Genomic DNA, 21811 nt, shown 5'->3' on the forward strand with positions numbered 1-21811 from the left:
CTCCAGACAAGGCACCAGGCACAGGAAATACTGGTTGGAGGATGAGGCCAGTGATGTCCCCACCTCCCAGCAGTCATCCTTGGCTGCCTTGTGCACTTTCAGAGCAATTGGAACCCTCCAGGTCCAGTGTTACTGCTGAAGGGACCTCTGCTTTGCCTGCAGGCAGCCCTACAAATCATCCAGCTTTATCTTCATGGGAAATCATCCAAAACATCAACCTATTTGCAATACAACAAAGGACCTAACCAGCAGCTGTCTATGTGGTAGCAAGGTCAAACCTTAAGCGGCACGATGGCACAGCTTCCTTCCACTCCCACAGGCACGTTCCTCATGTTCCCCCTTCCCACGAAACCAAACCAGCGTCCAAAATGTTCCTTTGCTGGAGAAGCAAAGACATACGGCAGCTTGGTAAAAAGGACGATAAAATGAAAGATCCAAGTTGACCTAACTAAGCAAGATGTCTAAATAACAACAAAGACAGCATGCATCACAGGAATACTTCACCCCTTTCCATTCGCATCCCCACCTTCTCCACTGGGAGACACTTCTGTCATTTGGGGTTACGATGGAGCTGGCAGGAAGCCTGACTGGAGTGCTCCCTCTAAACCTCTGGGGTCCCTTGTCAGCCTTAGCATGCATGAATAATCACTTTGCACAGGCAGCCAGCTGTTACCAGGGCAGGAGGAGGGCGAAGTAGAAGTGAAGGAGATCTGACCTCCTCTGACTCACCACCACTGAAGGCAGCACCTGAAGGGGACATCCCACAGGTGTTCCTCAGGGGTGGCGCGGGATGCTCTGCGTGTGCAGGGCTGCCCACAGGCCTGGGAGCTCACGAGCATAAGGATGGAGAAGCAGTGACAGACACCGATGGCAGTCCCCAGTGGCAGGAGAAACCCAGAGAAAGACTTTTGCAGCAATGTGTCAAGGTAATTTGAAGCGAAAAAGAACAGAGGACAAAGCTAGACAGGAGGAACATAAAATAGGATCCAGAAGTTTGGCTGCAGTAAGTCCACATTGGTTTCTACCAACAAAACAAGTCTGAGCTGGATGGATCCCAGGTAGGACACGGTGCATGGAGGTGGCAGTGCAAAACATTCTCCTTGGGGTGAATTTAAATGTTGTCCTGGCAGGTCCTGAAGGCAACAGACTAAGACTAAGATCCTCAGCACCATCCTCTCTCATGAGCACAAATAATAAGATCTTCTGCAGCTCCCTAATTATTTCCCTTATCACATAATGCTGCCCATTGGCTTCTCATCAAGCAGGGTAAACAGCCCTACAATGACATCAGCCTCTGGGGAAGAAGGCTCTGGAACGACTGTCAAATCCCCTCTTAGGAAATGACAAAAATGCCATCCAAAGAAAGTTCACATCTCCAGCTGCCAACGTAATAGCAGTGTGTGCTGTGTGGCCACGCCACTTCAATGCCACAGGCACCCACTAACCCTTTGCAACACAGACTGGACCCAGCCTTCTTTTTCATCCCTGCCTACAGTATCTGCCTGCACAAAAACTCTCTCACCCCTCTATCAGCATATCACGTAACCACATGTGAACCACAGACCTCACAATCTGTAAACAGATTTTATCTCTCCTACCCTCTGCATCTCTCAGTCTGAAACAGGGCTCAACAATCCACATAAATTACACTTCAGCAGTCCCTTACATCACAGTTGTGCCTGTTGACTCTGATGCAATGGAGGCTCTATCGTATCAGTGGCTGTACAGACAAACACTGTCACTGTCCCAACAGCTGGAAGAGACAAGACTGAGTAGGTAAGAAGGAGAGCAGGACAATATGGCAGAGCAGAAGCAGGGCTGCCTACAAAGCAAACTTCCCAACACCAGAAAAAACTTTGGAAGGTACCAGTCAAAGCTGTCATCTTATTACCAGCACACGCTCTCACTATTGCTTCTGTTATTTAATTGCTTTCATTCTTTTGTATTATGGAGAAAACCATCGTACAGAGAACTCCAGTTAAACTTCAGGGAAGTGCAACTGCAATTTCAGACCAGCCCTCAGAAGTGAATTATCAAACAGGGTTTTCCAGCCCAATGCGCAGCCTCTGCAATGCCCTCTGGCTACCTTCCATAGAATACCCTCTCCAGACAACAGACCGATGAACATCTGAGAAAGCATGGAGTTGAGATCCTGCCAAACAACTAATTGAGCTTCTGACCCAAAAAGCAGCAAAAAGGGGTGTCAACGCCAGAAATTTCCTCAAGCCACCTAAAAATAAAACCCACATTTGCACTTGCAAACCTAATCTGAAAGAGGAAGTCATTAACAGTCAGTTGTAGTTAGATGTGCTCCTACAAGCTTTCAAAATCAAAAATGCAATTCATTAGCCATTGTTGGGGACAATATGGGATTTTGACTATGCTGCTTGCAGTCCTCAATCCCACCCTCCAACAAGGACCGTGTGATCCATTTACACTGCAGCAGTTTCTGTCCTTTGCTGACCAAATAAGAACAGACCAACCCCTGAAAACCTCTCCTCCTCCCAGACTGCGGGCATTGCCTCCACATCATCCTCGCTCCTTCCCCCCAGCCCGAGGCAGCTGCTGCCACAACTACTGCTGCTGAGAATATGTCACATTTGTCAGGCTCCTCATATTCTCTAATGATCCCAGACCTTTCAGTATCACTCTCAAGACAGATCTGAAATCAGAGAAGAAAAAGAAAAATTTTAAGAAAATCACCTCTCAAACCATCAGCCCAGCTTGCAAGAGCACTTCTCCAAAGAGCTGTGCTGAGCAGCCACTGGATGGTAATGGCTTACATCTCCTGGAACAGAAAGCCCATACACAGCTCTCCATGCAGACAGGCACTTCAATACTATGCTCCTGAGTGGGGTTTAAGAACCTGCAGGCACCAAAATAGAAACAGGACCCAGGAGAGAAGGACACAGAAGTAATCGGCACAGGAAGCTTAAAACATAAGATTTGTCTTTAAAAACAAAGCAACATTTTACCACCGTTCTAGGTTCCTGACGGAAATTATCTTATAAAAGAAGTAACAAAAGCAACAGATTTCTATAGCACAGAACAAACAAGCCACTCAAACAATGCAGTGGATGAAAAACTTGAATCTTTTAAGGGATAAGGGAATATGAAAACCAAAACCAGAAAACGTGCTACTGGAACGAATTAAAGATTAGGATTAGCAGACTGACAGGACAGAGTCTCATCTGAATTTAGGGCCTCGTTTTCTCCCTTAGAACACAGCAAAAAGCCTCCCTGTGACCCAACAAGGCAATCACAGCCTTCTGCTCCAAATGCTCCCCTTGAACGTGCCAGGAATGCAAACAACATAATCCATGTGCTGCGGAGACCCAGCACCACTCATCACCCAATACAAATGACTCCCTGTGCCCATTAGTCAATTAGAGAGGCCAGGAATCTATAGGAATGAGATTAAAAAGAAGTATTTTCCGAAAATTAAAACCCATGAAATTAATTCTCACTGCAAGCAAGAGCGAGTGTAAGAGTAGAAAGGAACCTAAGACAAAAAGGTAACAGGTATCGTCAAGCAAAAACAATTAAAGGAAAAAATTATAAGCTCCAGCCCTGCAGAAAGTCAAGAAATTATAATGAATGGTACTTTCCATGGAAATATAAATTAGTAAGAGGCACTCGGCAGCCCACATAGCTGCATAGAAATAAGGTGAACACATTCACAGGAGCTACCAAAGGCTTTGCAGGAACTTCTAGAAACGCCGAACACTCGAACTGTCTTCGCAAAGCAGCAGCTTTCCTCATCAGACCCATCTAGCCCTCCTGTAACCCACACAACCTGGTACAGGGGGACACTGTCCTAAACCTGGGATGTAGGACGGCTACCACTCTCTTTTTGAGTTCACGCTAACCTAAGATGCCCGTGAAGGCAGGTTTTGAACAGATCACCCACAAGCACACAGACGCTGCAGCATGTTGTACCGTTCCCTTGACACCTGTTTGAGGACCTTTAGCTGCACTATGGGCCTGGAGGATACTAGAGGATGTTTTAAATGAACTATTGAATGCAGGAAAGTTGAGGTAACTTTACATTAAAACTTATCTCACTCTTCATTTTAGTCAGGATAGCAGTGATGTTGAAGATTCACAGTTAAAGAGCAATTCTCTGCAAAACCCATGGTTAGGATGAAACTGAGACACGAGCCCAGGTGCACACATAGAAACACTACAGTGGTTTTAGTTAAATGCTCTGCATTTCTGACTTAATGCAATACACCGGACTAAATAGGTTTATGTTAGGAACTGAGAGCTTACTTAAAAAAAGGAAATTTTTTTCAGACTGGCGTAGTACTTCCTGCATGGTCATTCTTACAGTAAAATAAAAGAGCTTTAATGTGAATTAGCATTAACCGCGCAGACAGGTTATGACAGAGACAGGAGGAAGGTATTGAAAATCTATGCTGCAAATGCACACTTTGCCCTTGTAAATTGCATCCACGCAAGGACCATGTTGTCAGTATCACTACATTTACCAAGTGTTCCTGATGGACACCTGGCTCACCTCCCCTGGACCAGCTGCGGATGGAGCCCCTGCTGCCTCCCCCAGGCTGGCACCTAACATGATGTGCCATCTACTCTTGAGCTGCTGCTATCCCTCACCTTCAAGGCAACTGCAGAAAAAGGCAGAAATCCCAGACACTGCAAACCTACTTGGATGGAAGAGGTCGCATCAGTGCCAGAGCGGCATTCTTTTCTTTTTCCTTTTTTCTCTCTCCATTAGATGTAGTCGTTTTTATTTGTATTTCAAAGCTTTTTATTGGCTTTAAAATTCAACTACAAGGAAGGAAGATGAGTAGACTTATTCTCTTAAATAAACCCTACTTCTGATCAGCTTTATAGCAGTGAAAGTAAAAACTAAAGAGCAAAATGACACTTCGAGCCATCTGTACCAGTAGCCTTTTTTCTGAAATTCCTCTCTGCTATTTCAAGGCATTAAACAAATTAATTTATGATTGCATGTACAGGTAAAGCCTTTCTGTATTGAACCATTAGGAAACTAGAAATTTGGGAAGGAAGATTTCATCTAAAATGCAGATAAACATGCAAACTGGGGGAAATCCCATAAAAAAGACTCATTCAATTCGGCTCTCTCATGAACCAGCACATTCTTAGATGCATAGCCTTGAAATAGTTACTTTACCAGCCAGATTATGGTTTTACCTCTATGCTAAGTGTCATGGGATTGCAATAATAACAAGTAATTGTTGGGGGTGGGGGCTACAAGAATGAAGCATAGGACACAAAAACGGGACTACAAGAATGATACACAAAAGCAGAAAAAGTAGGATTAAAACCAACCAAAAATTAGTCAGACATTGTAACCAGATGGCATTTCCTCTTCCTGGCAGTCTGATGTGCTAAAGCCAAGCACACGCGCTATGACAGCAGATGGAAATCACACAGCTTTGTTTATGTTTGGGACCTACAGTAAAGGGAACCATGCAAGTTTGAGCAAAGAATAATTACCCAGAGCCAAAGAGATGGGTGCTTTTTTGAAAATAACAGTTCAAAATTGGGCAGGAGTTATAGTCAATAAAAAACTCAAGACAACTCAGTAACAGGAAAACCCAGGAGTGTTCTCTAAATCAGATTCAGGATGGAAAGAGCTAGTTTCAACCTCTTCTGCTACCTCCTCAAAGCTGCGCCTGACCACAATGTATTTTATAACCTGCCAAACGTTTCCTTCTCTTCAACAAAGCCATTTCACTTTCTCTCCACTTTATCCAAACTAGTTACACTCTTCCAAGTAACATCAGTCCTTGGCTACCCCACGATATATCACAAAACCTACTCAAGAAGGCTAGAGGATAACTTCATAATGATTATTCTTCAAAACCAGACCTTGGGGCATCACAAACTGGGACTGGAGCTTTGCTTTAAAGACAAGCAACAACAATTTCATCTTTCACTCAAGCAGTAATTCCATCTTATTCGGTTCTGTGGCCCATCACCTTGTAACTTTTACTTGCCAATATAAGCATTTTCTAGGAGTGCCTATTTTTCACAGATCACCTCTTTTACTTAACCACATCAGTGCTTAGCTCCAGGGGTACCGTGTCTCCAAAGAGTGAGGTTTAGGGAGATGATGGGGACGCAGAGGCTCTGTGACACACACCCTGACCCTCTGTCTGCCTGTGCAGCACACACCAGCTCCACTGCACCCCAGCCTGCTGTTAGAGTCGTCAGCAGCAGCCAGACTGTGAGATGGCACAAAAGGACATTTTCCTTTTTGCAGACACCTTAAGCTTTCAACTCCCTATGAAGCCCTTCCATTTCCAAAATTTCCATCAGCCTACTACCAAAAATAACTCAATAACCCAACCCTCTGCTTGCTCACCTGCCCATCCCAATAGCATCTGAACACACTAAATGAAGAGCACTCATTCGTGCTGCTGTAGTGTTTTTCCTTTCAAAGTTCTCCAAACTCTTTATAAACATTGACTAACAAATCAAGCAATATTTAACCAGCTGCCTGGAAGAGAGATACACCTTTTTTAAACAGCAAAAAGTAACAAGTGAATCATTCACAGAGTCAGAAACAGAAGCTGGGACTCTCAGCTTCTATTAATGTGGCATCTCCCCAAATACAAGTCTCAAAAGATTTGCTCCTAAGACAACTCATCAAACTCTGGGACACTCTGAAGATTTACCAACCCACAAAATTGTGCTCTACCCCTGCAAAACACCAGGTATTACAGGAAGGAAAAAAATGAAAGTTAGCAGAAAGCACTCTGTTCAAACGGACAGCAACAAAGAGTAGCCACCACACTGAAGACTGCATTTTACCAGGCATTATTAATTCAATATTCTGTCATCTCTCACATCACTGTTCATTCAGCATCAAATGCCTCACCAAGGACTTCTAATTAAAACACAGAAAGGGTAGAGTAAAACATATTTTTGCCACATCATTTGTGGGTCTTTTATTCACAAGTGAAATACTGTTTAATTGAAAATAAATATGAAATTCATGTTTAATTGCGTGCAGAGCCACATATGCTCTCTCAGCACACAGGAGCAAACAGTGACCACTTCAACGCTGCCATCAATTGTCGTGCTGTCCCCTCATCTCTAGCACGAGGCATCCATCTGCCTACACAAACTGATTGGTGTCTCCTGTGAACCAGGACCTTATCTGCCAATACTGCACACAGGGGCATCCCTGGGCGCGTTGTGCTCAGCATGGCCCTGCTCCAGCATTGCACTTAACACGAGTGAGCCTGATTGTGCAGGAAAGGCAGGTCCCTGGCACTTCCCAGCTTTACATCTCCTAAGCCCAGGAACTCTGGAGATCTGTGCTGTCTTGCCCTAAAGTGACAAACAAAGCACCAACCTATTCTCCTCCACGCCAACAGCCTCAGCAAGAAACCCAAGTATTTCCCCACGTTATGCTGGAAAAACTAACCTCCCTCAACCTGGAACTGAAAGCTCAAGTCTAACCTCTGTCTCACACCACAGACCTAACGAAAGCTGAGGCCAAGGAGCGTGGTTTCCACGTAAACCAGCAATTCCAGCAGCCCGCCTCCAGCCACAAACCTGCACACTCCCCTCCGCTCTGCCAAACACAGAACACACTGCCAGGACCTTCCAACTCTAACCATTCCATGAATCTATGACCTCGCCAACCCGTAACGGTTTTCATCAGTGGAGCAGTATGTTCTTGCTTTCTCCTGAAAACGAGGGGAAGAAGGGGAATGACAAGAAAGAAAAAAAAAAAAGCACCACCAATGAAGAAAAAGAAAAGAAAGAGATTGCTGTCATCGCCACAGGGAAGCAGAGACACAAACCACAACTCCGCATGTGAGCCAGCCTTGCCAATGCTTGGATCTGAAGGCAAAGAAGTCCGCTACAGAGGGATGTGAAGAGCGAAGCCAAAATTCCCCGCTAAATATTGCTGCCAAACAAGCCATTTCTTGTCAATATTTGTAAAACAAATTGAGCCTGTGCTGTAAATATCCCCGCATCTGTGCGCTGTTTGTTTCAGTATGAAGACTTGCAAATAAGCCTCGCAGCATACGCGCAGCGGGAGAATGGCTGGAGCAATTCTGGTAGGACTCAGCTGTCCAGGTCCTTCAACCGGCCCTTTGTGACCAGTGGCAGACAGCATTACTGCAGCCTCTCTCATATCATCACTGCAATCAGGTGGGCAGCAGTTTGTAGCCACCTGCATAGGCAGCAAAAAAAAATAAAAATTAATAAGGGAAAAAGATTTCCAGGAAAAAAAAAAAAAACAAACACAAACAAAAAAACGTTTAAAAGTTACCTACAAGATTGGTTTCAGAATGCCTTAAAGATTTAACAAGCAGACCAACAAAACTTGGTTCAGGCTCAAACTGTTTGTTTGAGGTTTTGTGGTTTGGGTTTTTTTTGCATGCATCAAGACCTCCTTTGCCACAAGCCAGTCTTGCAGCTCACCTTGCCCCAGGAGGCAAGTTCACAAACTCAGTTATGACATCCCTTCTGCAGGAGGGAGGGATAGAATAGACATCTCTGACAAATACCCAGCTACAGTTGGACAGATCATCTATTTTTTTCCAGGTTCTTCCCAAATGAGTGATCTGAAAGGAAGGGCTGCTCAATCTTCGAAGAGAATTGCAGCAATTGCCATGTTACAGCACCCCGTCCATTGTCTGTCACTCGGCAAATGGCAATCTGATTGTGATATTACTGGCATCAAAGCAAGTTCTGGGAACCTACAAATCTATTCCCAGCTCTCCCAACCTCTTACAGCATAACCTTCATCAGGCTGTTTCACTCTCTGGGAATAACTCGCCTTTCATTACAAATAGGAAGCTTAACTTAAATATTTCCCCACCACAGTCAGAGGAAAGGCACTGTAAGTACCAGGCTTCCTATGAAATGTATTAAAGCGTGACTTGGAGACTTTAAAATACATTTATTTCAAGTAAGGTCCATAACAAAGCTTGGTTTAGATGACAATGTTTGGAAAGGGAGAGCATATTAGGGTTTGATGAATTGAAGTTTATTTTACAGCAAAAACCAAACACATTTCCCTCCCCATCACCATCACTTACAAACTCAGAAGCAGAGACCTCTCCATTGAACCGAGTGCCAAAACCTCCCCAGATTTCAAATTGAAGTCCTAAACACTGAATCTTTCCTTCCCCAACCCAGAACTAAAATAAATCTCGGAGATGGTTATTGCTTAGCTGTATTATAGCAGCTTTTTGAAGGGCTAGATGAACAGCCTCATCATTCCAGCAGTTGTACACACGTGCCATGTGTACACACACAAAGTAAGCAGCAAGTCCCTCAACATAGAGGTAGCCTAAAACAAGAGGGAAACAGAAGACATAAAAAGGTAGTGACCACTCCACAGTCACAAACAGGGATGATTAGAAACTAAAGCTAAGAAGCTATCCCAGTATCCTATTTGCTAGCCATCATTACTGACAATTAAAAATTGTTCACCAATAGTTTCATTAGAAAAGGAGACTGGATTTCAGAGGTATGCCTGATCTCCACGCGACCTTCTCCTCACTGGGGTCAATGCATTTTATTTGCTGGCTTTTCAGCAGGTGGGAAATGGTACAGGCTTCACCGAGCTCTGAGGAGCAGCCCTGATCTCTGCCAGCAGGTGACTTGGAACACTGTCCCCATCAGTTGGGCAGAGACGAAAGTGTCTGTGCACTTGGACAAGGCAAGCAGCATGCAAACAGAAGGCAGAGGACTCCATGGGAGAGATACCTGCCTGGTGGCAGAGGGAGAGCAAGACAGGTTAACCAACAAAAGCCCCTTAACTTTGATTTACCAGTGATTTATTCTGGGTCACTGCTTGATGGATAGAGGTTGGTTTCAGAAGTATAATTTTAAGGGAGCCATGAGATTTTCAGAGCTGACTTAGATTTGTGCACAGTGTACAATTTGTTGACACCGTGGCAATCCACCCAAACACACAGGTAGGCAGCAAGCTGTTCTCTGCAGCACAGGAAGGGGAATTTGCCACCTGCAGACAAAGCTCTCAAAGCTGCAGAGACAGAGGCACTACAATACACAACCTAAAACCACAGGCAACACGTCACTGAGTAGAACCACAGTGGAGGCTTTCACATCTGCAAACCAGAAAGTATACACCTGTTCGTTCCTCCTCACACAAGCAACTACTTACAAAAACAAGTTTCCCTGCCTTCACATTAAAAATTGCCATGAGCCTACACAAGCCCAGAGGAAGTTCTTTAAAATAAAGCATATTTTATTGAGAAATGTGTTGACGCTTCAAAACCAAGCAAACAGCACTACTGCTCGTACAACATTTACTGTCGGAGCAGAACTGCTTTCCCCTCCAGCTGAAGCACAACGTGTGGGATTCCTTCTTCCTTCTCCCCCCCAGTTTGTGGGAAAGCCAGAGCAGCCAGAGTTTCCATGCTACGTGTCCCCCCCACCATGAAAGGGCAATGCTAGCTGTTATCTCCAGCTTCAGGCTGAAAAACACACTGTCAGAGAAGAAGTGACAACAGCCATAAGGAAAAAATGATTCCCCACCATTGGTGCGAAGGCAGGGAGGATGCTAAGATGCAGGCTCCCTACAGCTATGAAGAAACTACAGAGAATGATATGAGTTCAATTACAGGCAATAAGTTTCAGAGCCATCAAAAAAGCTAAGTCAGCAATAAAAGCTAAAAGGGGAGAGGGGAGAAAAGGAGAAAAAGAGTGTGAGACATACCCGCAGTCTATCCAGCTTATAGTACCTCGTCCTTTCACCTCCTGGGCCACACTGGACAGTAACCTGAGTGAGCTTTCTGCAGCAGCAGCTGGAAAACAAAATAAAATGATAATAAAAATAAATCAACAACAGCATTATTATTCTGCATAGAAAAACACAATGGTGCATTCCTTTGTTCTGAAGCACTGGAAGAACATTTTTTCTAATTTGAAGAAACCAGTAAGAGAGGGATCAGTAAAACCTTCTGTAAACTAGAAGGAATGCTGGCCCCAGCTGAAGTTGGGTGGCTCCTTCCCTCCACCCCCCTTAACCAACATGCTGAAATTCGTACCTCCAGGCACACTCCCTGACCTACATTTATGGAGCTATTCTGTGTCCTCTCCTGCAAACCAGCTTCCATCCCAACACTGTCTTTTTCCTGTGGCTGGGCCTTAACCAGTTTGTACCACTGCCTGCTAATTAGAGCAACTTCACGCAGGACCTTTATTAGCTGTAAGGGCAAGTCATTCCGCATCTCTGCCTGCCTCAATTCTACCCATTATACACAGAAAATAACACACTGTTACTCTCATAATAACCCTGGGAGATATCCAAACCAACAGTCATGAGAAGCTCAAATCTATTAGCAGAAAGCACCCAGAAAAGGTCCTTCCAAGAACTGGCTGTATTATAAATGCCCAACTGAGATTTTTATAATGCCATGCCACATGTGTAGATTTTGCAAAACACTTCCATTCCAAAACAGTCTTATAAATGGTATTAAAAATAAACACAGCAGGAAAATGGGACAAGAGCTTGGGACAGAAAACTGCAGAGGTTCAAACAAGAGCCCAAAAAATTCAATTCCCCAAAAAATCTAACAGAAACCGTTTCCTGCCTTGATAAATAGCAAATAGAAACCAGAGGCTCTTCCAGATCTATTTAAGCTGCTGCTGCTCCACAACTACGTCAACCAATTGAATACAAGAACAGCTATATTGGGTCAGACCGAATGCTGCTATAGACCAGTATCTTGTCTCCAACATTTGAGCAAGTGAAGGCTATATACGTCAGAGTAGACAAGTAGAGCCAGCGGGTAGTGACAGACCCCTCAAATAATCTCTAAGCCTTCACAATTTTTATCTCAACAATCCCCTGAGCCAGAAACAGCTTCTTTGTATTCGACAGCCTTTGCTTGGGCCTGATGCCATGAGAGATGCCAGCCCACACACGTTAGCTCTCAAGAAACTCTCCTACCCCCAAGTATTGGTAACACGCAACTGCCACCTCTCTCCAACACAGGAACGTAGATACATGGGGGAATCTTCACGTGTCCTTAGAGTGAAACAGTTTGACAAACACTTGTCCCAGAAGACTCGCTAGTTGAGCAGCCCTGGCAGGATACCCAGCCAATAGGGTAAACTAAACATCTCCTGTAAACGAGGATATCTCCTGAAACCAGGGAGCTTCCTGCATGAGACAGAAATACTCATCTAGTTTCGCTCAGCTAAGAAGCAAAGCCTTTATTCCAGGACTACAATCAGATGCTGGCCAACATCTCGTCACAGCTGGGGGGGCGTATATCTGGCATTAGAATTGCACCTCCAAATTCCTACCTTTTTTTTTCCCCACCCCTCTTTCTGGGTGACAGTTAGGCAAGAGATTTCTAATTATGCAAGGATCACTGTACTAGGAAGAAACATTAATCCCACAGTCAGCTCTGCATGCAATGCTTTAGACTGCTAAAACCAACCAATTAAATAACAAAAACAGAAAAAAAGAGATCTCCACAACACCACTTTTGAACAATGCCCATAGGGCAACATTTATTTGATGAGTGTCAGAGCTGAAACATTCTGGTTGTACTTCTGAAAATGAAAGCAACCACCACTTAAAATATTAAGCGTAAAAGGAAAATTTTCCCTTTACAAAGCTGAATAATACAGATGTCTTTTTTATCTAAAGTGTTCCTTTCAAAATCAAAAGCATTAGAAACTCTTTTATGACTTTCACTTTGAACCTGTTACTACAAAACCTTTTGGCCAAGTTTGAGTGCTCAAAGTCCCTCACTATAGTAAAAGACAAATATTTTAACAAAAATTAAGGCACAGTGTTTCAGAATAACCATATCGTTAGGAAACAGTTAATTATCCCAGCACCTGCACACTGTTGTCTGCAAAATTCTCTGATACTGGGGGGGCAAGGGAAGGGAGAGGGGGGATACTGGGTTACCACATACTGCTCCAATTTGCCCCACTATAAACCCAGCGCAACACCACATACATCACTGTATTCAACTGGAGTAAAATCTTTGCAACAGGTCAGAAAGGGGGAACCCAACCCCCAAAGAAAGCATTATCTTGTATCGCTTGCCTGTAGGAAAGAAAGCACCAACAAAAACAATGCAGCACTAAGAAAAATCAGCTAAGTGACACATTTTATTTCTTGCTGTCCAATGACTTCCATATCCACAACAGCATTCTGCACTCATGTATGTAGCTTGAAGGTTCTTTCTTCGTTTTACATGGTGTCACACAAAAAACCACACCAAAACAAACAAGGCAACAAAGGAAAAAAAGGTACAGCAGAAGGGAGCAAAAGGAAGAGCAGACAGGTAAGATGTGAGTGAACAGCCAAGAAGGAGAGCATGAATGAGAGCAAGCACTGCAAAGGGAGATTCAAGGGGACAGGTGGCATGATGTGAAATGAGTCACTTCTCCCTCTTACACAAGCAGCTCATTTTTTATTTTTATATTTTGTTAATTAAAGTTGAAAGACAACCATGGCACACTCAAAGCTGTCAGAAGCAAAGATGGATTGATTTCAGGACTGTAACTATTCATTAAGCCTTTCAGTGTCACCAGGAAATCGAAACTTGCAAACTACTGTGATAAACACACCAGAAAGCTCTGGCTGATAGCTATTATGAGCAGCCAGTTTTCAGAGATGAAGCCAGAATAAAGTACATTTTTGCCACTGTGACAGAGCAACTAGAAAACCAAATTAAGATGACTCCAACCTTGAAACATCAGGAGCCTCTGCATTAGAACAACAGACACCGGTCCCAAAGAAGCCCTTGTAGTCACGTAGAAGCACCTCACAGTCACATAAGGCAACAATGAACAGAGAGCAAGCAAGGGCAAAGAGCTTAGTCATCTGAACATGCACACAGATGTTGAAATGCACACACCTTCCGGGCACAAAGAGACAAAGAGCTGTGATAGAGAGAAAAAAAAAAAAAAAAAAAAAAAAAAAAAAAGAAAAGAAAAAGGAGAACTTACCAGATTTGGAATACAGCACTAGTACGTTATTCCGTGTCCTGAGAAGCTTCTTAAAATCCTTGTGGTCATTTATTTTTTCTATGAGTGGAGACACCTTCAACGAGTACACAAGCGCCGGCAAGAATGCCTACAGAAACACAAAGCCAGAAATATGAGTAACAGCTTCCATGCTGAGAAATAAAATACAAAGTGCTTTTGAAATTGCCTCGACCCTTTCCCATAATCTTGGAATATGCAGCCTTAAATAAACTATCACATCAATTTGATCAGCAAAAGCCAAAAAAAAAAAAAAAAAAAAAAAAACAAAACAAAAGGTTTTATAAAAAAAAAAAAAGCCATACACATGGCTTATTGAAACTGGACCAATACCACGCCCAGCAAGCGTCCTTAAATGGAAAGATAAGCACATCAAGAAATATGGGTTTAGTTAAGAAGCCACCCCCTTTAAAAGTTTTTTCCCTAGTCAGATAATCAGATAAAAATTCTTATGTAAATTTAATATACTGTAACAAGAGAAGCAGCAAATACCACTTCAAGAACACTCCTGTCCCTAGATCTCAGAATATGCTGCAAACTCAGTCAAGTACTCTGACATCCCAAAGATGACAGTGAGAGCCATGAAGCTAAAATAACTAACCCACGCTGACACAGAGAAGATGAAGGAAATGAAAACATAACTTGCAAATAACCCAGCATCTGCATTACAGCACTAACCACAACCCCCTCTCCCCCACCCACCCTCCCAAAGTGGAACAGGGCTTGTGTTTCCCACTGGCCATACGGTACCACACACACACCAGTGCCTTTGCCACAAGATCAAGTTTGGCTTCCACTGGCCACATGGAAGGCACAGCATTTAATCTCTCTGCACCTCAGTCCTGTATCTATGCAAATAAATTATTTTTTGTTGTGTCTTTTGGTCTATTTAAATCACAACTTTCTTTTATCCTACAATAAAGTAAAAATCCTATCAAAATATGACCATGACCTCGGCTGGGGCCTCTATTACTCATTTGTACTGCAATAATCTTCAATAATAATAATAATAATAATCTTATCCATCAGGCTGTGCTACCTCCCTTCTGCACTGTACTGAATTCATACTAATGGAATGATTATGGGAAGCTTAGGTGGAGAAATTATCTAGTTTACATTCACCTTACAGTAAAATCTTAACACTTAATTGCTTGGCTAAAAGCTTCAGCTCATTTGCCTAACACACACAAGAGGTTCAATGTTTTCTTAATTACAGAACTAATTTTGATCGTATCTCACTCCAACTGGGCTGGAAAACGCGTCCAGGATGGATGTGAAGAAGTAAGAGGCTGTTCTTCTTGCATCCCATGTATTACAGATTGCAGCATTCAAAACAAGGCACTAAGCCAATCAAAGTCAGAACACGCAGCCCCAGGCACTACGCTCCATTACAAATTTAGCTATTTGCAAACACCACGTCACTGAGGCACAGAAACAAAACCTGCACCTATGAAACATACTTTATAAGTGCCAGGAATTTTTACATGTGAAAAGGGGAGGGGGAGTTGTGGGACACGTGAAGTAGGAGGGAAGAAGATGAGCTGAAATGAGGGTCATCCTCAAAACCCCAGGACGTGTTCGGGAATTTGAAGTTCCTAGAAGATATACCTATAACATAAAATACAAAAGCACAATAGGCTGCACAGGCTTAGAGTGAACAAGTTATCCCCCTCCGCAGGCAGGATTCCCACCATGGAGCCCTGCTGACCAGATGGTCTAACTGCAAGAAGGGAAAAAGCACATTTGCAAGTCAGCCCCTACCTTCAGCACAAACATCCTTGATGCTTTAATTCGACCAACAGACTCGCATTCTTCTAAATCCAGATGTCCAGAGCTCAGCCTTCCTACATCAGGCTGATGTATGTGAATCATTTGTCTATTTTCTGAGATAAATACATGGTGTTGCCAATCAAAGTAGACAAATATAGTTGTGCTAAGGGAGGTGACACTGACATGCAAATTCCCGCTCAAAACTCATCGCAATCAGAGGCTGTACAGGAGGAATTAATCTAACATTGACTTATGAGCAGATCTCTTTAATCCTAAGGTTTTTTTAAAAAAAACTTTTCCCTTCACCTCAATTTTTTTGTAACTATCCAAGTGCCTTAAAGTTTTGTTTATGCCTTGAGTTACAGAAGAGTAAAATTAAACTTTACTGAAACTCAGGCTGAACACAGAGTGAAAAGGTGAAACTACAGGTTGCTTCTTTGGTTTAGAAAACTGGACTCAATTAAGGATATTCTAGCCTATGAACTCACTGCCAAAAAGAAATAATTGGACTAAAAAAAGCCACAAAGGCCACTTTCAACGTGACACCAAATGGTATTATGAACTTTGTTTAAAAGCACCTGTACAGTTTTACCAATAGCTCAGAAATACACACATTTCATGTGTTTTCCAGATGGAAAGGCTGTTTTGCCAATTTCAGTGAATTTCTTTTTTTTTTTTTTTTTTCCCCCCTTGTAATGGCAGAGCTATAAACCTTTTGAAAAATTGGATTCTGGAAACAGTGACAGCTTTAACTACTGCCTTGTCAGTGTTGCCACTAACGGAAAACTCGCTCCGCTGGTGGAACAGCAGGCGCTTGGAGGGAGAGGCACGTCGCGTTGCATACAGCAACTGCTACTTTGCCCGATTCCTCCCCAGGTATCAAATCAATACGTGTTACTCATTTTCCTGCAGTTTTACTACAGCAGCTCTCCCCGATCCTATGGTTTATACCAAAACCCACTGGGAAAGGCATTGCACATACAAGCGCGCCAACCGGCCCTGCCAAATAAATCATCATCTCCCTTTAATTAAGATTAATGTTGCAGCCTTTCCTGCTTATAAAACCCAAAAGGTCCAAGCTGAAGGCATCGAGTTGGAGAGGAAACACTCTGCCTGCATATCTACCCCTCTACTTTGCACTCGTGAGACCCCACCTGGAGTACTGCGTCCAGCTTTGGAGTCCTCAACATAGGAAGGACATAGTGCTGTTGGAACAGGTCTAGCGGAGGGCCACAAAGATGATCAAAAGGATGGAGCACCTCCCGTATGAAGACAAGCTGAGAGAGCTGGGGTTGTTTAGTCTGGAGAAGAGAAGGCTCTGGGGAGACCTTATAGCAGCCTTCCAATATCTGAGGGGAGCTACCGGAGAGCTGGAGAGGGACTTTTTGTCAGGAAGTGTAGTGGTAGGACGAGGGGCAATGGTTTTAAATGGGAAGAGAGGATATTTAGATTAGATATTGGGAAGAAGTTCTTTACTGTGAGGGTGGTGAAGCATTAGAACAGGTTGTCCAGGGAGGTTGTGGATGCCCCATCCCTGGAGGTGTTCAAGGCCAGGGTGGATGGGGCTTTGAGCAACCTGGTCTGGTGGGAGGTTCCCCTGCCCATGGCAAGGGGGTTGGAACTCAATGATCTTTAAAAACTCCCCACCTCCCCATAAGCCTTTGTACTACACAGTGTTTGTAAACTGACAAGAATTAAGTAGTTCCCTGCTGTCCAGCTTTCTCCTGCTGAAATTAACGAAGACCCTATCCAGGAATAAATGAGAGACTGGGTTTTTGTCAAACCTCCCAAAGAATCTCCGCCTTCACTACCAGTTCTGTTGAAGGCAAGCGATGCTGGGTAGTCATTTTCACCCGATGCCAGTCCCAGCCAACACTGCCATGATCATACCAGCAGCTACAGCCTCACCAGGGCTGCTACAGCCACTAGTTCCTGCAGGAGCATGAAATTAAGAGGATGCGAAAAGAGGATCCTATGGAAGCAGTTACACCCTCCTCTTCTTCTTCATGGAAATCCAGGCTCATATTCCTGCACAGCCCACAGGAAAAGCGGCAGCAAAGACAAGACTCATTTGCATGTACTGTGCAATATGACTTTAATTGTGAGATATGACTCAGGTAGGTATACTCCAGACATTTTGCTGAAATCTTTGCAGGAGAGCTCATCAGCCAGGCACTGCCCCATCAAGCACACTGCATCTTGTTTAAATCCAGGGCACAAGAGGAGATGAGCTCACATTAAAAAAAGAAGAGGTCAAGAAAGGTGACAGTCCCTCCTGGGCAGGAAGCCTCTTTTCATATGCGTCAGGAAGTGCTACATTCACACATATGGAACTCTATAAATAAGAAACAAGCTAAACTCTCTTGTCACTTGAGCAATCTAAAGCTTTAAAATCTATTCACAACCACTGTTGAAAAGCTAAGAAACACTCCAAACATTGTTCTCAAGAAGCTGCCTACCTTGGTACCCGTTAAAGTAGAAGGCATATTAGGACCAATATATGCAATATCCATGCCACCCCTGCCCTGTGGCAGTTATGCTGACATGAAATTGCAATAAAACTGAGTGAAGGTCTATTTTATTTCACACTGTGTTTGCACGGTGCCTAGCACATCGGGCCCTCATCCCCACGGCTGGCTTGGTGAGCTGGAACCAACGCAACAGTCACCCAGTATCCTCAGATGTGGGAAACTTTAGTGGAGACCTTCAGAAGAAGACAGACTACACGCGGCAGACTATGAAATGCAAATCTGGTAGCACTTTCTAGTCTGCAGATTTTTCCCCAGCTCAAGATTTCAGTCTGAATTTATTTTCGCAGAGTTTTTTTTATGGCGCAGGTCGCACATCCGCCACGTGATTGTAGTGTCTGATCTGAGACACACGAAGGATGCTCAAGTAAAACGTAAGTGAAGCCAAACCCTCAAGACAGTCAATTCAAAACTGCTGAGAGACACCGCTATTTGAGTACAAGGTACAAAAACACACGTGCTCTAGCTCTGCCTCTGCTCCTCAAATCAAAGTGTGTATTTAAATACGTAATCTCGCAAGCTAGGTGGAAGAAGCCTGATCAGCCAAGAAGGTTTAATTTTCCATTTTTTCCCCACTCTCCAGCAATTCCTTGCAGAGCTGCCAAAGATATGCAAGCCATACAGAGCAGTAAAGCACTTCACAACCCCACTCCCTTAGAATTGGTACCCGAGAAACATCTGAGCGTTCAGAAACCCAGAGGCAAAGAGAGTTACAGGCAAGTAACTATTTGCTAATTATACTTCCAGGACTGACACTACTGAAAAATGTGGTCATCCCTCAGGCCACATTTTCTCAAAATCATCAAGGATCTGAGAAAGCACAGTTTATTCCTCAAGTTTTTGCTCCTCTCTGAATCTCATTTCAGAAAGAAAAAAGGGAGTATCTTTCAAGCAGCCACAAAAACGTATTTTCATATTTTACATTTATTATTCAAATTAAATGTGATAAATACTTAACTGCTGTTCCCACAGAACCAATTTCAATTTATGAGTTGCTCCCCACAAAGGCTTCGTGACAGCATGGTTTTTTTACTAAGGATAAGGAGCACGTCTGGAGAATATTTTTTTATTTATTTATTTTAAATTGAGGGCAATGAAAACATATGGTTTTAAAAACAAGAAAACACAAATCAAAATTAAATAAGGAGGCACTATCAGAGGAGTAGTGTTGTACACTGGACAGAAAAACTATTTCCAGCTCAGGAGCAGGAAAAAAAATATATTTCCCCGGACACAAACTGAGCATTAAAAATATAAATGGATATGCAGCTGAAACAGTGCTTAGGTACTCAAATCCATGTGTCAACATACAATTTTTATGCACACACTAACACTTATATGTATAATTAGGCAGACAATTTGCACACTATTCATCAAGAATAGCTGGGGCTGACACTAACAACGCTGATTCCAGCACAAGCGCTGCTTGGCAGGGATGCAGTCATACACTCAACCACAATTTCAAAAGCCCATTTTTCAGCGAGACATTGACTTTGATTTCTGTCTTAGCTTAACCGCCCACTGATGTCATCCTCATTTTGGGACAACAGCATTCAACCCACTGTAAATATGATCAATGAGCGACCCTGTACATATGAAACAGATTGTGTCTGACAAGGCATTTTATGGGAATCTAGCTGAAGAGCAAACCTGCCTCAAAATTCCAAGCAGCAATGGAGATGACTGAATTTAATTTCATAATTAATTTCTTTAGGAGAGGGCTTGTTCAGACTCCAAACAAGGGTCTCCTCTGTTACATTAAAATGAGGGGCAGGGAAGAGGGAAGAAAGACAGGCAAGAAATCCCAAGAACAAGACCAGGCAAGACCCGTGGTGGAGCGCACACTTAACTTCGGAAGGTGGACTTGAGAGAACATCTCTGTACTGCAGTGATGGAGGTGTGTAAACCTGCAGATCAGCCGGTGGCACAGCCAGGTACTGGGGTGCAAACAGTGTGCACATACTGAAAATGCCAGGTTTAAGTCATCTCCAGGCAAGCACAAGAGAGAAGCGGATCTCTTGCTCCCTTCCCCCTTATTTGTTCTTGCTTAAAAATACAAGATGTTCAAATCCAAAGCCCCCTTGTTTACAAGAATCACAGTTTGACTGCAGATGTTTTATCTTCCTTGTTCATCATACAAACCACTCTTGACCTTGTGCAATAATTGCTTGCTTTTCACTCACAAGCCCTCCCTCTGCTGCTATTTACATTCAGGGTTGTGCTGCTTTGGTCACTGAGCCATTTGTAATAAATGCCTTCCAAGATGGATAGTGATAAGTAGGACAGTCCTCTGTTTTCATTCATGATTAATATCCAGAATAGCTGTAGAAACGTTTTAATCGAATCAGAGGAGGGTAGATGGGTTATCTCTGTTACCCAAAGGTACCTCAAGGAAGCCTTCTAAGACTTCATTTTTTGAATTGAGGCAGGGGAAGACAAAGGGCAGCTCTTGGGTCTCAGACTTCAGCGGTCACAACTGAAGGAGCCTCTGCAATCCCACTGGGACCACAACATGACCTCCTTCCCAACCGTGTCTGCAGGGGTTCCCAAACCGCAACCTGCTGAGGACCCCCAGCACAGAGGCTGCAGCACATTATCTGCTACAGATCCAAAAAGCCATCTATGGGCTCAGCGGGGAGAGGTGACTCCAGCATCTACAGCAGCATGGGCTGGCCAGGTCAGGAGCGGTCCAGCAGACACGCAGGCAGCCCCACAACTTCTGCACTGGAAGATGGACGGCATTACAAATCTATGTTTTTGCCCGATAGGCTGACATCTGCAGACAATCCCATTGGATACTTCTTTTGTTCATTTCCCATGAGCTCTGTGGACGAACACATTCTTACTCTGTATATAATCCAGATCAATTAACTCTCACCTCAAGCTATTCAAGGAATAAAAAAAACCCCAAGCACTGCTGACATTTCATTGTGGTGGGTCATATCTGCAAGAGGCAATGTCATATCTTCTTTTGTTCCTGAAGGAAGGCAAATTAAAGTCCTGACACAGAGTGTCTTGGTATTCTTTAACTCAGGCTGAAGAATGCTACAAATAAGGCACTCCATTTAACGTGGTGCTTGCTATGTTCACTTTCCAAATATAGAAGATAGCAAAAAATACCATGGAGACGTCAAGATTTGACTAGACTCTACTGTTCATGTTGTTCTTAAACACTGGGGTTTAAGGAACATAAGCTACAGGCATAATAGTCTATAATAAAGGTTGTTCTTAAGGGCTCTGTGTAGCCAATTAATGGTATGGTTTTCAAATGCTTAGTGAAGGAAAACCTGTGCAACTATTTACTAATTAACAACTGACTGTAATAGGGTCAATTACTAGTGCTGACAAAGAACTTTCTCCTTATTATGAACGTGAAGCTCGCTCTCTCTACAAGCCAGGCGTTGGTGCAATATATATTAAACAAGCTGTTGATGAAATAATGTTTCAGATATCACTTCTGAATGAGCACATTTGGATGACTTCAGAAGCTCAGGGCATGAGCAAAGCATATGCTA

At 43.4% G+C, this 21811-nt stretch overlaps 1 protein-coding gene across 1 annotated transcript in view; it reads right to left on the reverse strand.

Annotated features, from left to right (window-relative positions):
- Window positions 1-14096, reverse strand: part of PDIA5 (protein disulfide isomerase family A member 5) — a 93310-nt gene extending 79214 nt beyond the window's left edge. Inside the window, exons 1-2 of the mRNA XM_014940273.1 lie at window positions 13963-14096; window positions 10703-10790 (exon numbers count right to left, since the gene is read on the reverse strand). The gene's annotated coding sequence lies outside the window, so the exon portion shown is untranslated. The remainder of the gene's footprint in view (window positions 1-10702; window positions 10791-13962) is intronic.
- Between the last annotated feature and the right edge of the window lie 7715 nt (window positions 14097-21811).

This window comes from Calidris pugnax, unplaced genomic scaffold, assembly GCF_001431845.1.
Source record: "Calidris pugnax isolate Ruff unplaced genomic scaffold, ASM143184v1 scaffold21, whole genome shotgun sequence".
Classification (NCBI taxonomy): domain Eukaryota; kingdom Metazoa; phylum Chordata; class Aves; order Charadriiformes; family Scolopacidae; genus Calidris; species Calidris pugnax.